The sequence below is a fragment of the Tachyglossus aculeatus genome, chromosome 7, assembly GCF_015852505.1.
Source record: "Tachyglossus aculeatus isolate mTacAcu1 chromosome 7, mTacAcu1.pri, whole genome shotgun sequence".
In the NCBI taxonomy this organism is placed as follows: domain Eukaryota; kingdom Metazoa; phylum Chordata; class Mammalia; order Monotremata; family Tachyglossidae; genus Tachyglossus; species Tachyglossus aculeatus.
The window spans coordinates 11,599,764-11,613,363 of record NC_052072.1 but is presented as its reverse complement, the minus strand read 5'-3'; the positions used below and the strand labels follow the sequence as shown (position 1 = coordinate 11,613,363).

Below are 13,600 nucleotides of genomic sequence, written 5' to 3'. Positions count from 1 at the left end.
TCTGACAGTGAGCAGACTAAACCCAAGAAAAGTCCTCCTTTGGACGTATCCAAAACCCATTTCCACCCGGTTGCTTTTTGCTTTTTCTTAAGTTTGGTATGAACAAAAACACAATTCCAACAGTGTGACTGTTTAGCCCATTCCCCATTCTCCTACTCCTTCTCCTCCCTCCCCTCCCCACTGCACAGCTTTCAGCAGTGTGCCTTTAACAGATCTATTTCCATTCAACGGCGAACTTCTGTTCCAGGCGTTCGCTGACCAAAATGATTCATTCTTTCAGTATGTTTACCGCTTAGTTTACTTCAGGGGAAGCTCTGGATCTGCAAAAGGGGCAAAAGCGCCCACGTGGTCAAAACAGGTTCCAGGATTTAAAAGGCCAAAATCAGGCATTTCCCCCTAGACAATGTCATTTCCAAAGCCGGATAAAAGCCGCCTAAGGCATCTGGGAAATCCTCATATACTGTCCTTCTGAAATCCTAACTCCACTCCATTCCTGCATCCGGGATCACAATAGCTTCTCGCTTGACAGAAAATTAACTGGTAAGTGATTCGTTTGGGGATTTTTCAGTTTCCTTCTCTCTAACTAACCAATTTGCAGTAACAATTTTTGCGGGTGATTTATTCCCTCAACAGGCTTTCGATGTTTAGCAGCTGGCGAAAAAAGATCGCTAATGGTAAAATTATCTCTCTGTGCAGACTCGCAGTTTTTACCCTAAGTCACAATGGTTTAGAGCACACAGCGCATTTGTTCCAACTAGGCGTTAACTCTAAAATATCTGCAAGCAAGAGGAGCTGAGGTTTTCAAGGAAAAAAAGAGGAACAAAAACTTTGAAAAAATCCTACTGCCTTTACCCAACTAGTAACAGTTTATAAGTCTAAATGCACGACTGTCAACCTAGAAGAGCAAAATGAGAATAAAGCCCTTATGGTGAGTCGCTGGATGAATGCGATCCATCGTCACTGAAATCATCATCCTGATTAGATCCCTAATCCAAATGAGGGAGAGGCCCTGAGTCCAATTACAATGCTTTTAAAAGATATCAATCAGTCAATTAATCGTATTTACTGAGCACTCACTTTATGCAGAGCACTGCTAAGAACTTGAGAAAGTACACTACAGTTGGTAGACACGATCCTGTCTCTAAATCAGTTTACAGTCTAGTGAGGGAGACAGATGTTACAATAAATTCCAGGTAAAGACAGCAACCGAGTATAATAACATGAACATCAGTGTCGTGGGGATGCTTTTAGGATGCCTGCGTTTTTTTTTTTATTTTTTACTTTTTATTCTTTGCAAGGGGGAAGTAATCCTATAGTTGTACTTAACTTCTCTGGGCCTCAGTTCCCTCACCTGTAAAATGAGGATTAAGACTGTGAGCCCCCTTTGGGACAACCTGATCACCTTGTACCTCCCCAGCACTTAGAACAGTGCTTTGCACATAGTAAGCACTTAATAAATGCCATCATTATTATTATTATGTAGGTTGAAGTGAACAGGGATGAAAATGATAACAGACTCTCAGCTTGCCCACTTGGGCTCTTAGAATGAAGGGCAAGAGGTCGGATTTATGGGCAATATAATCTCGTCCCTCTAGACTGTAAGCTTGTTGTGGACAGGGGATGCGTCTATTGTTGGACTACTCTCCCAAGCACTTAGTGTGGTACTCTGCACACATTAAGAGCTCAAAAAATACGACTGACTGACTGAATGACTGACTGAATGAATGAATGAGTGAATGAATGAATAAATGAATGAAAGAGTGGTCTACTGAGAATTTACAGGCACAGACAACTCGAGACCACAAAATGGAATCTTCTTGGGGTAGAGGAGTTGGAGAGGGTGGTGAGAGTAACCTGTTCAACATCTAACCCTTCAAAGACAGTGGTAGTAGTAGCTGTCGTTATCATGACTGCAGTGGTTTGGCTTTAATTCTATTTATTCTGACGACTTGACACCTCTCCACATGTTTTGTTTTGTTGTCTGTCTCCCCCTTCTAGAATGTGAGCCCGTTGTTGGGTAGGGACTGTCTCTATATGTTGCCAACTTGTACTTCCCAAGCGCTTAGTACAGTGCTCTGCACACAGTAAGCGCTCAATAAATACAATTGAATGAATGAATCATTGTAGTAATAGTAATATCAGTAGTAGTATTCATTCATTTATTCAATCGTATTTACTGATCGCTTACTGTGTGCAGAGCAGTGTACTAAGCGCTTGGAAAGTACAGTTCAGCAATAATGAGAGACAATCCCTGCCCACAACGGGTTTACAGTCTAGAAGCGGGGAGACAGACATCAAAACAACTCAACAGGCATCGTTATAAATAGGTAGAATTATAGATATGTTATGTACTCATCAAAACAAGTCAACAGGCATCAATGAAAATAAATAGAATTATAGATATGTACATATATACATAAGTGCTATGGGGCGGAGAGGGGGGTAGAGCAAAGGGAGAGAGTTGGGTGACAAGGAGGGGAGGGGGAGCTGAGGAAAAGGGGGGCTTAGTCTGGGAAGTAGTCATAGTAGAAGTAGTAGCAGCAGTAGTCTTACTAGTAGTATTCACAGTCATAGTAGTAGTATAGAGAAGCAGCGTGGCTCAGTGGCAAGGGCCTGGGCTTGGGAGTCAGAGGTCATGGGTTCTAATCCCACCTCCGCCACCTGTCAGCTGTGTGATTTTGGGCAAATCACTTACCTTCTCTGGGCCTCAGTTCCCTCATCTGTAAAATGGGGATCAAGACTGTGAGCCCTTCGTGGGGCAACCTTGATTAACTTGTATCACCCCCAGTGCTTAGAACAGTGCTTGGCACTTAGTAAGTGCTTAACAAATATCAACATTATTATTAGTAGTAGTAGTAGTAGTAGTAGTAGTAGTAGTATTCATAGCTGTAGTATCTCCTCTCAGGGGCACACCTGGAGAGTTTCCAGAACTCTACCAGTCTCTACTACAGGAGGGAGAGTCAAGCAGAGGCAGCGTGGCTCAGTGGAAAGAGCCCGGGCTTTGGAGTCAGAGGTCATGTGTTCGAATCCCAGCTCCGCCACATGTCTGCTGTGTGACCTTGGGCAAGTTACTTCACTTCTCTGAGCCTCAGTTACCTCATCTGTAAAATGGGGATTAAGACTGTGAGCCCCACGTGGGACAACTTAATCACCTTGTATCCCCCCAGTGCTTAGAACAGTGCTTTGCACATAGTAAGCACTTAACAAATGCCATCATCATCATCATCATCATCAGAGGCATAACGATTCCGTTCCTAGCTTGGGCAGTGACTAGTGAAGAGAAGGCAATCTGCCACAAGTCAAAACTCACCTGAGCTGAGCAGCAGCAGCATGGGAGAGAGTCAAAGGCGGAGACTTGAATTTACTGCCTGGAAGGAGTAAAGCACTTCTGGATTTTTACGAAGAAAACTCTATGAATACACTTCCAGAATGATTTGAGGTAGAGGTAGGGTGCTCTGGGAGAGATGTGTCCATGGCATCGCTATGGGTCGGAGACGACTCGACAGCATAAGATAAGACAGTAATAATAATAATAATGGCATTTATAAGTGCATACTATGTGCAAAGCACTGTTCTAAGCGCTGGGGAAGTTACAAGGTGATCAGGTTGTCCCACGTGGGGCTCACAGTCTTCATCCCCATTTTACAGATGAGGTAACTGAGGCAGAGAGAAGTGAAGTGACTTGCCCAAAGTCACACAGCTGACAATTGGCAGAGCTGGGATCAGAACCCATGACCAGTGACTCCCAAGCCTGTGCTCTTTCCACTGAGCCATGCTGCTTATAATTAGTAGCAATAATAATAATAATGATGGCATTTGTTAAGCACTTACTATGTGCCAAGCACTGTTCTAAGCGCTGGGGTAGATACAAGGTAATCAGGTTGTCCCACGTGGGGCTCAAAATCTTAATCCCCATTTTACAGATGAAGTAACTGAGGCACAGAGAAGGTAAGTGACTTGCCCAAAGTCACACAGCTGACAAGCGGCAGAGGTGGGATTAGAACCCACGATCTCTGACTCCTTAGCTCTTTCCACTAAGCCATGCTGCTTTTCCATTAGCAATAGTAGTAGTAGTAGCAGTAGTGGTATTTTTGTGCACCTACTAGGTGCAGTGTCATATAATAAGCACTTAAAAAGATACACAACACATGTTCCCTGTTCCCTGATCAAAAAGAGCTTCCATTGTAAGGGTGGGAAAAGACCGTAAATATATACATATCAAGTAATCCTAATGAACAATAGGTTGTGCAAATGATTACCTTCATATATTCCCAAGTGCTGACAAAGAAGGGTATACATAAATATGTAAGTGCTAAAATGGCTAAGTTGAAGTATTTGATGCAACTTGTGGCTCAGTGGAAATAGAATGGGCTTTGGAGTCAGAGGTCACGGGTTCAAATCCCGGCTCCGCCAACTGTAAGCTGGGTGACTTTGGGCAACTCACTTCTCTGTGCCTCAGTTCCCTCATCTGTAAAATGGGGGTTAAAACTGTGAGCCCCCGTGGGACAACCTGATCACCTTGTAACCTCCCCAGCACTTAGAACAGTGCTTTGCACATAGTAAGCGCTTAACAAATACCATCATTATTATTATTACTAAATAAAAGCTACAAATTTCAGATTTCTATCCCTGGGGTCCCTTGAATACCCCATCCATTCTTTTTTCTTGAAGATAATCCCCATTATTTAATGACTACTTAGTGAAAGGAGATGAGAAGCAGCATGGCCTAGTGAAAACAGTCTAGGCTGGGAGTTGAGGAACCTGAGTTCTAATTCCGGCTCTACCACTTGTCTGTTGTATGACTTGGAGCAAGTCATTTACCTTTGCCTCATTTCCCTTATCTGTAAAATGGGGAAGAAAAATCCATTCTCTTTTCTTCCAATCGTGAGCCCCATGTGGGATGGGTACTATGTTTGATCTGGTCGGATTTTTTCTACCCCAGCATTTAGTACAGTGCTTTGTGTGTAGTCAGGTGCTTAACAGATACCACAATCATGATTAACATTATTTCACACAGAAAGCTAAAACCTCTTGCTAATATCTCTATGCCTGAAAGAGACCCTCCCAATTGCAATGCCAGCCTATGGGAACATGTCTACTAACTCTGTTGCACTATACTCTCTCAAGCGCTTAGTACAGTGCTCTGTACAGAGTAAGCACTCAGTAAATATGATTGACTGATTGATTTTTGTCAAAGTAAGCCAGAAAGGATCAACATCCTTTCCTCCCCGTCTCTCTACCCCTTCCTTTTTCTCTCCCTCCCGCCCTCCCTCCCTCAGACCTCATGATAACTCATACAAGAAATTCACCATGCTGAATAACACCCAAACTATTTGTTCAGCTTTAGGCAGTGAATGGTTTTAAAATTCTCAATGATTCTCTAATATCTCAGGTTCTTCACACCATATAAGGAGACTTTGCTAAGGTATAGTTCTTCAAATAGCTTAATTTATTTTCTTGCAGGCAGGTATTTCATCTCCTTTTTCTAGTCCCTATTCATTAATTCAATCATACTTATTAAGCGCTTACTGTGTGCAGAGCACTGTACTAAGTGCTTGGGAAGTCTAGGTGCCTCACCACTCACTTTTCAAATCAATCAATCAATCAATCAATTGTATTTATTGAGCGCTTACTGTGTGCAGAGCACTGTACTAAGAGCTTGGGAAGTACAAGTTGGCAACATAATCTGTTCATCCAATTTGTTTTCTCCATTGCTGAAGCCATACCTGCAAGTAATACAAATATTAATAATAGTAATTATGGTACTTATTAAGCACTTACTACATGCAAATCACTGTCTAAGCACTGGGTTAAAGACAAGTTAATCAGGTTAGACACAGTCCCTGTCCCACATGAGGCTCACAGTCTTAATCCCCATTTTACAGATGAGGTAACTGAGGCCCAGAGAAGTGATGTGACTTGCCCAAGGTCACACAGCAGACAATCGGCAGAGACGGGATTAGAACCCAGGTCCTTCTGGCTCTATCCACCAAGCCATGTTGCTTAATGGAACGTCCCCCATGGATTCTGCTGCCAATATTCATTAAGATCAAATCTTACAAATCTTCGGACCCCTGCAGAAATCCACCATCTCCTTTTTTCAGATTTTTTCGGATGTATTTTATTCAGTAAACTTTTCCGCCTCCTAAAATGAGAAAAAAAATCCAAAGTACTCATAGGGCTTTAGCATCCAAGAGGAGGAGGGCAGGAAGAGATCGAGTTCAGTAGGGTTTCAAGTGTGCTTTGCAATTGGGTCATTCAAGGAGACATAAGGAATAGTGATTAACATTAGTCAGTGAAGGGATTTAGTTTCTTGAAATCTAAGAAGAGAAAACTCAACTAAAACTGTGATTAGCCAAGAAGGCAAAAAACTTGGCCGTCTGGGGTAGGGAGAGTTGAACTTGTTACATGAAAGTTGTACTTATTAGTAGTGTTACGTTAAATAGGAGTCTAGTCTTTAACCTTATTAGATTAATATACAAAATAATATGACTGTTCCTTAGGCTGCATCTATTTAGTAATCTCAGTAATTTGGGGTATGTGAGTGAGGCCCAGTGTCAAAGTACAACCTTCTCAGGAGAAGCAGTGTGGTCTAGTGAATAGGACACAGACCGGGAGTCAGCAAGTTCTGGGCTCTAGTCCCAGCTCTGCCACCTGTCTGCTGTGTGACCTTGGGCAAGTCATTTAACTTCTCTGTGCCTGTTACCTCATCTGTAAAATGGGGATTAAACTGTGAGCCCTGTGTGGGCCAAAGCAATTAGCTTATAACTACGCCAGTGCTTAGAACAGTAACCGGCACATAGTAAGCACTTAGCAAGTACCACAATTATTATTATTATTATAGAAAAACCTCAAAAAACACCACTAAACATAAGGTCATCTCAGAAAGCACTCAAAAGGGCAACCAAGGCAGTCAAGGGAATTGAGTGGTTTTCTTAGGAAGGCAAATTGAAAAGCAGGAAACTGAGCGAAGGGAACATGCCTGAATTCTATCAAAGCATGATGATTGCGAGCACAGTCAACTTGGAAACGTCGTTCGCAAAGTCTCACGATTGGAAGAGGCAACATTCATTGAAACTTGAAGGGAAAAGGTTCAAAGCAAACAGAAGGAAACACTTCTTCATGCAGCAGATAGTAAGCATGTGAATTCGTCTGCACAGAAAGTTGTGCAGGCAGAATATATCAACAGATTCAAGAAGAGTTTAGGTAAATTCTAATACTAAAACACCCTTAAATTAAGAAAAATTCCAAATTGTTTTCTTCTTTGCCTTTCTCCAGTGTGTGTATTCAACTAAAATTCGTATTCTCCTAATTCCTAAAATATACCACAGTGCTTTAATAGACTTGTTAACTGTGTTATGAAATTTGGAAAATTCAGCCAGTCTTTGTTCTTTTTCCCCCACTGCCCAAAGATTATGTCATGCTCTCATTCTTCAAGTATATTCAGCCTTGCAAAATACTGCTTGTTCATTCACCCGGAAAAGGATAAAATACTTGCTCTTCAGAGCAGGATTATAGGTCAATCAACAGTGCTTGACACACAGTAAGTGCTTAACAATGTCATAATTATTACTAATCAATCAATTAATTTTTTTTAGCATTTACTGTGTGCCAGGCTCCATTCAAAGAGCTTGGGAGAGTGTGATACAACAGGTCCTCTAATGCTAACCTTCTCAGCGTAACTCTATCTTGTCAATCTCACCACCAACCTCTTGCCCATCTCCCGCTTCTGGCCTGGAACTCCTTCCCTCTTCATATCCGACAGACAATTCCTCTCCCCGGCTTCAAAGCCTTGTTGAAGACGCATCTCCTCCAAGAAGCCTTCCCTGACTAAGCCCTCCTTTCCTCTTCTCCCATTCCCTTGCATCACCCTGATTTGCTCCCTTTATTCATCCCCCAACTCAGCCTCGCAGCACTTAGCTATCTGTAATTTTATTTATTTATATTAATATCTGTCTTCCCCTCTAGACTGTAAGCTCATTGTGGGCAGGGAACGTACTCTCCCAAGCACTTGGTATAGTGCTCTGCACAGAGTAAACTCTCAATAAATACAATTGACTGACTAGGTAGGTAGACTTAATCCCTGTCCACAAGGAATTTACAGACTAGAGGAGGAGACAGACATTAAAATACAGTTGGATATGTACATAAGTGCTGTGGGGTTGGGAGTGGAGTGAATTTCAAATCCTTAAAGCGTTCAGACCTAGATTAAGCCCCCTTTTTCCTTTGCTCCTCCACCTCTCCCCATTGCCCCGACCCGCTCCCTATATTTTACCCCCCACCACCAGCTCCACAGCACTTGTGTATATATGTACATATTTAGTATTATAATTCTATTTATTTTTATTACTGATGCATATATACCTATAATTCTATTCATTTATAATGATGCTACTGATGCCTGTTGACTTGTTTTGATGTCTGTCTCCCCCCTTCTAGACTGTGAGGCTGTTGTGGGCAGGGATTGTCTCTATTTGTTGCCAAATTGTAGTTCCCAAGTGCTTAGTACAGTGCTCTGCATACAGTAAGTGCTCAATAAATATGATTGAATGAATGAATGAATGAATGAATACAGAAGGGAGGGCTAATAAGGTTTTGAAAGTGGGGAGAGGGGTGGTCTGTCCGGTATGAAGGGAGGGAGGGCCAGGCCAGAGGGAGAATGGGGACAAGGGATCAAAAGCAAGACAGAGAAGATGGATTTACACCGAGCAGGTTGGCATCAGAGGAGCCAAGTGGTGTGGGTTGGACTGTAGAAGATCTGTTATTAAGATAGGAGAGGGAGAGTCGATTGATTACCTGGAAGCCCCTAATGAGGAATTTCTTTTAGACTGTGAGCCCACTGTTGGGTAGGGACTGTCTCTATATGTTGCCAACTTGTACTTCCCAAGCACTTAGTACAGTGCTCTGCACACAGTAAGCGCTCAATAAATACGATTGATGATGATGATGATGATAATTTCTATTTAATGAGGCAGTGGACGGGAAACCACTGGAGGTTCTTGAGGAGCTGTGAAATAGGAACTGGATGGTTTTGTAGAAAAATGATCCGGGTAACAGGGTGAAGCACGGACTCTAGCGAATAGAGACAGGAGGCAAGGAGCTCAGCAAGGAGGCTGATGCAGTAATTGAGGCGGGATAAGCATGGATGCAGTTTGGATGAAGAGGAAAGGGAGGATTCTAGAGATGTTGTGAAGGTAGAACCGACAGGACTTGGTGACAAAAGGAATATATTTTTCCTGAATGAGAGATATGTGTCAAAGATAAAACTAATAATTATCATCATCATCATCTGTAAAATAGGGTCTCATCTGTAAAATAGGGATTAAGATTGTGAACCCCACGTGGGACAACCTGATCCCAGCACTTAGAATGGTGCTTTGCACATAGTAAGTGCTTAATAAATGCCATTATCATTATTATTATTATTAAGGATAAAGCCTTGTGAGACAGGGAGGATGATAGTGTTGTCCAGTTAATCAGTGGTATTTATTGAGCACTACACTAAGCACTTGGGAGAGTACATCAGAATTGGTAGACATGGTCCCTGCCCACAATGAGCTTACAGTGTAGAGGGGGAGACAATATTAATATACATAAATTACTGATATGTACATAAGTGCTGTGGGGCTGAGGGGGAAGTGAATATCAAGTGTTTAAAAGCTACAAGGGAAAAGAGGGCTAAAGAAGGAAAGCCTCTTGTCTCAATCCCTTTTTCCTCTCCTCCTCCCCATTCCCCCGCCCTACCTCCTTCCCCTCCCCACAGCACCTGTATATATGTTTGTACAGATTTATTACTCTATTCATTTTACTTGTACATATTTACTATTCTTTTTATTTTATTAATGATGTCCATCTAGCTCTATTTCTATTTATTCTGATGACTTGACAGCTGTCCACATATTTTGTTTTGTTGTCTGTCTCCCCCTTCTAGACTGTGAGCCCAATGTTGGGTAGGGACCGTCTCTATATGTTGCCAACTTGTACTTCCCAAGTGCTTAGTACAGTGCTCTGCACACAGTAAGCGCTCAATAAATACGATTGAATGAATGAATGAGATGTGATTTTAATAAAATTTTGAAGGTGGGGAAAGTAGTGGTCTGTTGTATTTGAATGGGGAGGGAGTTCAGGGTCAGAAGGGTGAGGTCTATTAATATCAGTTAATATCAATTTATGCTCTTGATGCCTGTCCACTTGCTTTGTTTTGTTTTGTTGTCTGTCTCCCCACTTCTAGACTGTGAGCCCGTTGGGTAGGGATTGTCTCTGTTGCCGAATTGTACTTTTCAAGCGCTTAGTATAGTGCTCTGCACACAGTAAGTGCTTAATAAATACGATTGAATAAATGAATGAATGAATGATGTGGGAAAGTAATCTACAGTGATGGGAAAAATAGAGGGAGGATAGGGTTTGGGGGGAAATAAGTTCTGTTTTGGACGTGTTAAGTTTGAGTTATCGGCAGTACGTCCAAGTAGGGATATCCTGAAGGCAGGAGGAAGTGTGAGATTTCAGCAAAGGAGAGAGGTCAGGGCTAGAGACATAGATTTAGCAATTATTCACGTCGAGGTGATGGTTGAAGCCGTGGGAGAAATGAGTTCTCCAAGGGAGTGAATGTAGCTGAAGAATAGAAAGGGACCCAGAACTGAGCCTGGAGGGACTTCAAAAGTTAGGGGGTGGGAGATGAAGGAAGAGACTGGGAACCCCAGAATTGCTTTTCAAAGATTACATTTCATTCATTCATTGATTCAATCATTTATTGAGCGCTTACTGTGTGCAGACCACTGTACTAAGCACTTGGGAAGTACAAGTTGGCAACATACAGAGAACGTCCCTACCCAACAATGGGCTCCCATTTCTAACCTCTATTTTCTCATTCATTTTTCCTACCGTATAGAAGACAGACTTCAACTTTTAAAAATGTATCTTCAGTCTTTGGCCTGTCCAGCTAATCACTCATCCTTACTTGAACCTCGATCGCTGATAAAATGGGGGAGAAGAGAGGCAGTGTAGTGTAATGGACAGGAAAGCAGGAGAAGCAACGTTGCCTAGTGGATAGAGCATGGGTGTGGGAGTTAGAAAGCCCTGGGTTCTAATCCCTGTTCCACCACCTGTCTGCTGTGTGACCTTGGCCAAGTCACTTCTCTTCTCCAGGCCTCAGTTCCCTCACCTGTAAAATAGGGATTAAGACAGTAAGCCCCATGTGGGACATGGACGGCGTCCTACCTGATGAGCTTGTATCTACCCCAGCGCTCAGTACAGTGCCTGGCACATAGTCAGTGCTCAACAAATACCATTAAAAAAAGGGTATGGATTTGGGAGTCAGAGGATTTAGGTTCTAGTCCTGACTCTGTAGTTGGCCTGCTGTGTGACTTCAGGCAAATCATTCCAGCTCTCTGCACTATGAGTTTCCTTTTCTATAAAACAGGGAGCGGCAGCTATTATTATCCCGATCTCGCAGAGATGTTATGAGGACAAATTGAGAGAAGTACCGTGGAAGGGTTTTGCAAATAAAAAAGGTCTCTGCAAATTCAGGGTATCAAGTTCAGCTGCTGCTCTTGCAGGTGGTGGTATGAGAAGCACTGTGGTTCAGTGGAAAGAGCCCGGGCTTTGGAGTCAGAGGTCATGGGTTCAAATCCTGGCTCCGCCACTTGTCAGCTGTGTGACTTTGGGCAAGTCAGTTAACTTCTCTGGGCCTCAGTTACCTCATCTGTAAAGTGGGGATTAAGACTGTGAGCCCCACATGGGACAATCTGATCACCTTGTATCCCCCCAGTGCTTCGAACAGTGCTTTGCACATAGTAAGCGCTTAATAAATGTCATTATTATTATTATTATTATTATTATTATTATTATTATTATTATTAAAGAATTCCCAACCAGAGGACTCTCGTTTTGGTACATCCTTAGGGGGATTCTGGACCATGTAGGACTAGGAACTGCATCCCTTTAGTGCATGTATCACGGGCTCTCCATCTTCATGCGGTTTCCTCTGTGATGCCCCAAGTGTTGGAGCCCACGGATTCCTTCTGGTGATGACGAGGAATACCAATGCATCTCCCTGTGCATCTGCTTGACTCCAAGTTTTGAAAGTTTCAAACTAAAGGGAAATAATGAATTAATGACGTTTATTTATCCCCTCCCTCCCTCTGCCCTACCCCCTTCCCCTCCCCACAGCACTCGTATCTATTTCTACATATTTATTACTCTATTTTATTTGTACATATTTACTATATTTATTTTATTAATGATGTGCATATAGCTATAATTCTATTTATTCTGCTAGTATTGACACCTGTCTACTTGTTTTGTTTTGTTGTCTGTCTCCCCCTTCTACACTGTGAACCAGTTGTTGGGTAGAGACCGTCTCTATATGTTGCTGATTTGTACTTCGCAAGCGTTAAGTACGGTGCTCTGCACACATTTAGTGCTCGATAAATACGATTGACTGAATGAATATTTATAACAGTAAGAACTGTGGTATTTGCAAAACACTTACTATGGCCAAGCGCCATCCCAATCGCTGGGGCAGAGACCATATAATCATATTTGATACAGTCCGTGTCTCACAGAGGGTTCACAGTCTAATTAGAAGGGAGAACAGGTATTAAATCTCCATTATACCAATCTATAAATATCCATTATACATATAAATACATACATATAAATATATATGTATATATTTATACATTATACATATAATGTACATATATTGTACATATTGTATATTGTACATATTGTATATTGTATGTATAATGTACATACATTATACATATACATTTATACATTGTACATATAAATATATACATATAAATATATATAATATATATACATACATATAAATATAAATATACATTATACCAATTATACCAATCATTATACCAATCTCCATATATTATGAGAAGCAGCGTGGCTCAGTGGAAAGAGCCCGGGCTTTGGAGTCAGAGGTCATGAGTTCAAATTCCGGCTCCGCCAATTGTCAGCTGTGTGACTTTGGGCAAGTCACTTCACTTCTCTGGGCCTCAGTTCCCTCGTCTGTAAAATGGGGATGAAGACTGTGAGCCCCCCACCGTAGGACAATCTGACCACCTTGTAACCCCCCAGCGCTTAGAACAGTGCTTTGCACATAGTAAGCGCTTAACAAATACTATCATTATTACTATACAGATGAGGGAACTGAGGGACAGAGAGTTCATTTGGTTCATTCAGTCAATCGTATTTATTAAGTGCTTACTGTGTGCAGAGCACTGTACTAAGTGCTTGGGAAGTACAAGTGCTTACTGTGTGCAGAGCACTGTACTAAGCGAAGCAGGGTGACCTAGTGGATAGAGCATGGGCTGGAAAGTCAGGAGGACCTGAGTTCTAATCTCTCTTCAACCACTTGGTTGCTGAGTGACCTGGGGCAAGCCACTTCACTGCTCTGTGCTGCAGTTACCTCATCTGTAAAATGGGGATTAAGACTGTGACCTCCATTGTGGACATGGACTGTGTCCTACCTGATTATCCTGTAACTATTCCAGAGCTTAGTATAGTATCTGGAACATACTAAGAGCTTAACAAATATTATTAAAAAAAACCAGTGAAATGACTTCCCCAAGGACACACAGGA

General features: G+C 42.1%; 1 protein-coding gene across 1 annotated transcript in view; it reads left to right on the top strand.

Annotated features, from left to right (window-relative positions):
- The first annotated feature begins 271 nt into the window (after window positions 1-271).
- Window positions 272-13,600, top strand: part of GPR1 (G protein-coupled receptor 1) — a 53,356-nt gene continuing 40,027 nt past the window's right edge. The window contains exon 1 of the mRNA XM_038749319.1: window positions 272-540. The gene's annotated coding sequence lies outside the window, so the exon portion shown is untranslated. The remainder of the gene's footprint in view (window positions 541-13,600) is intronic.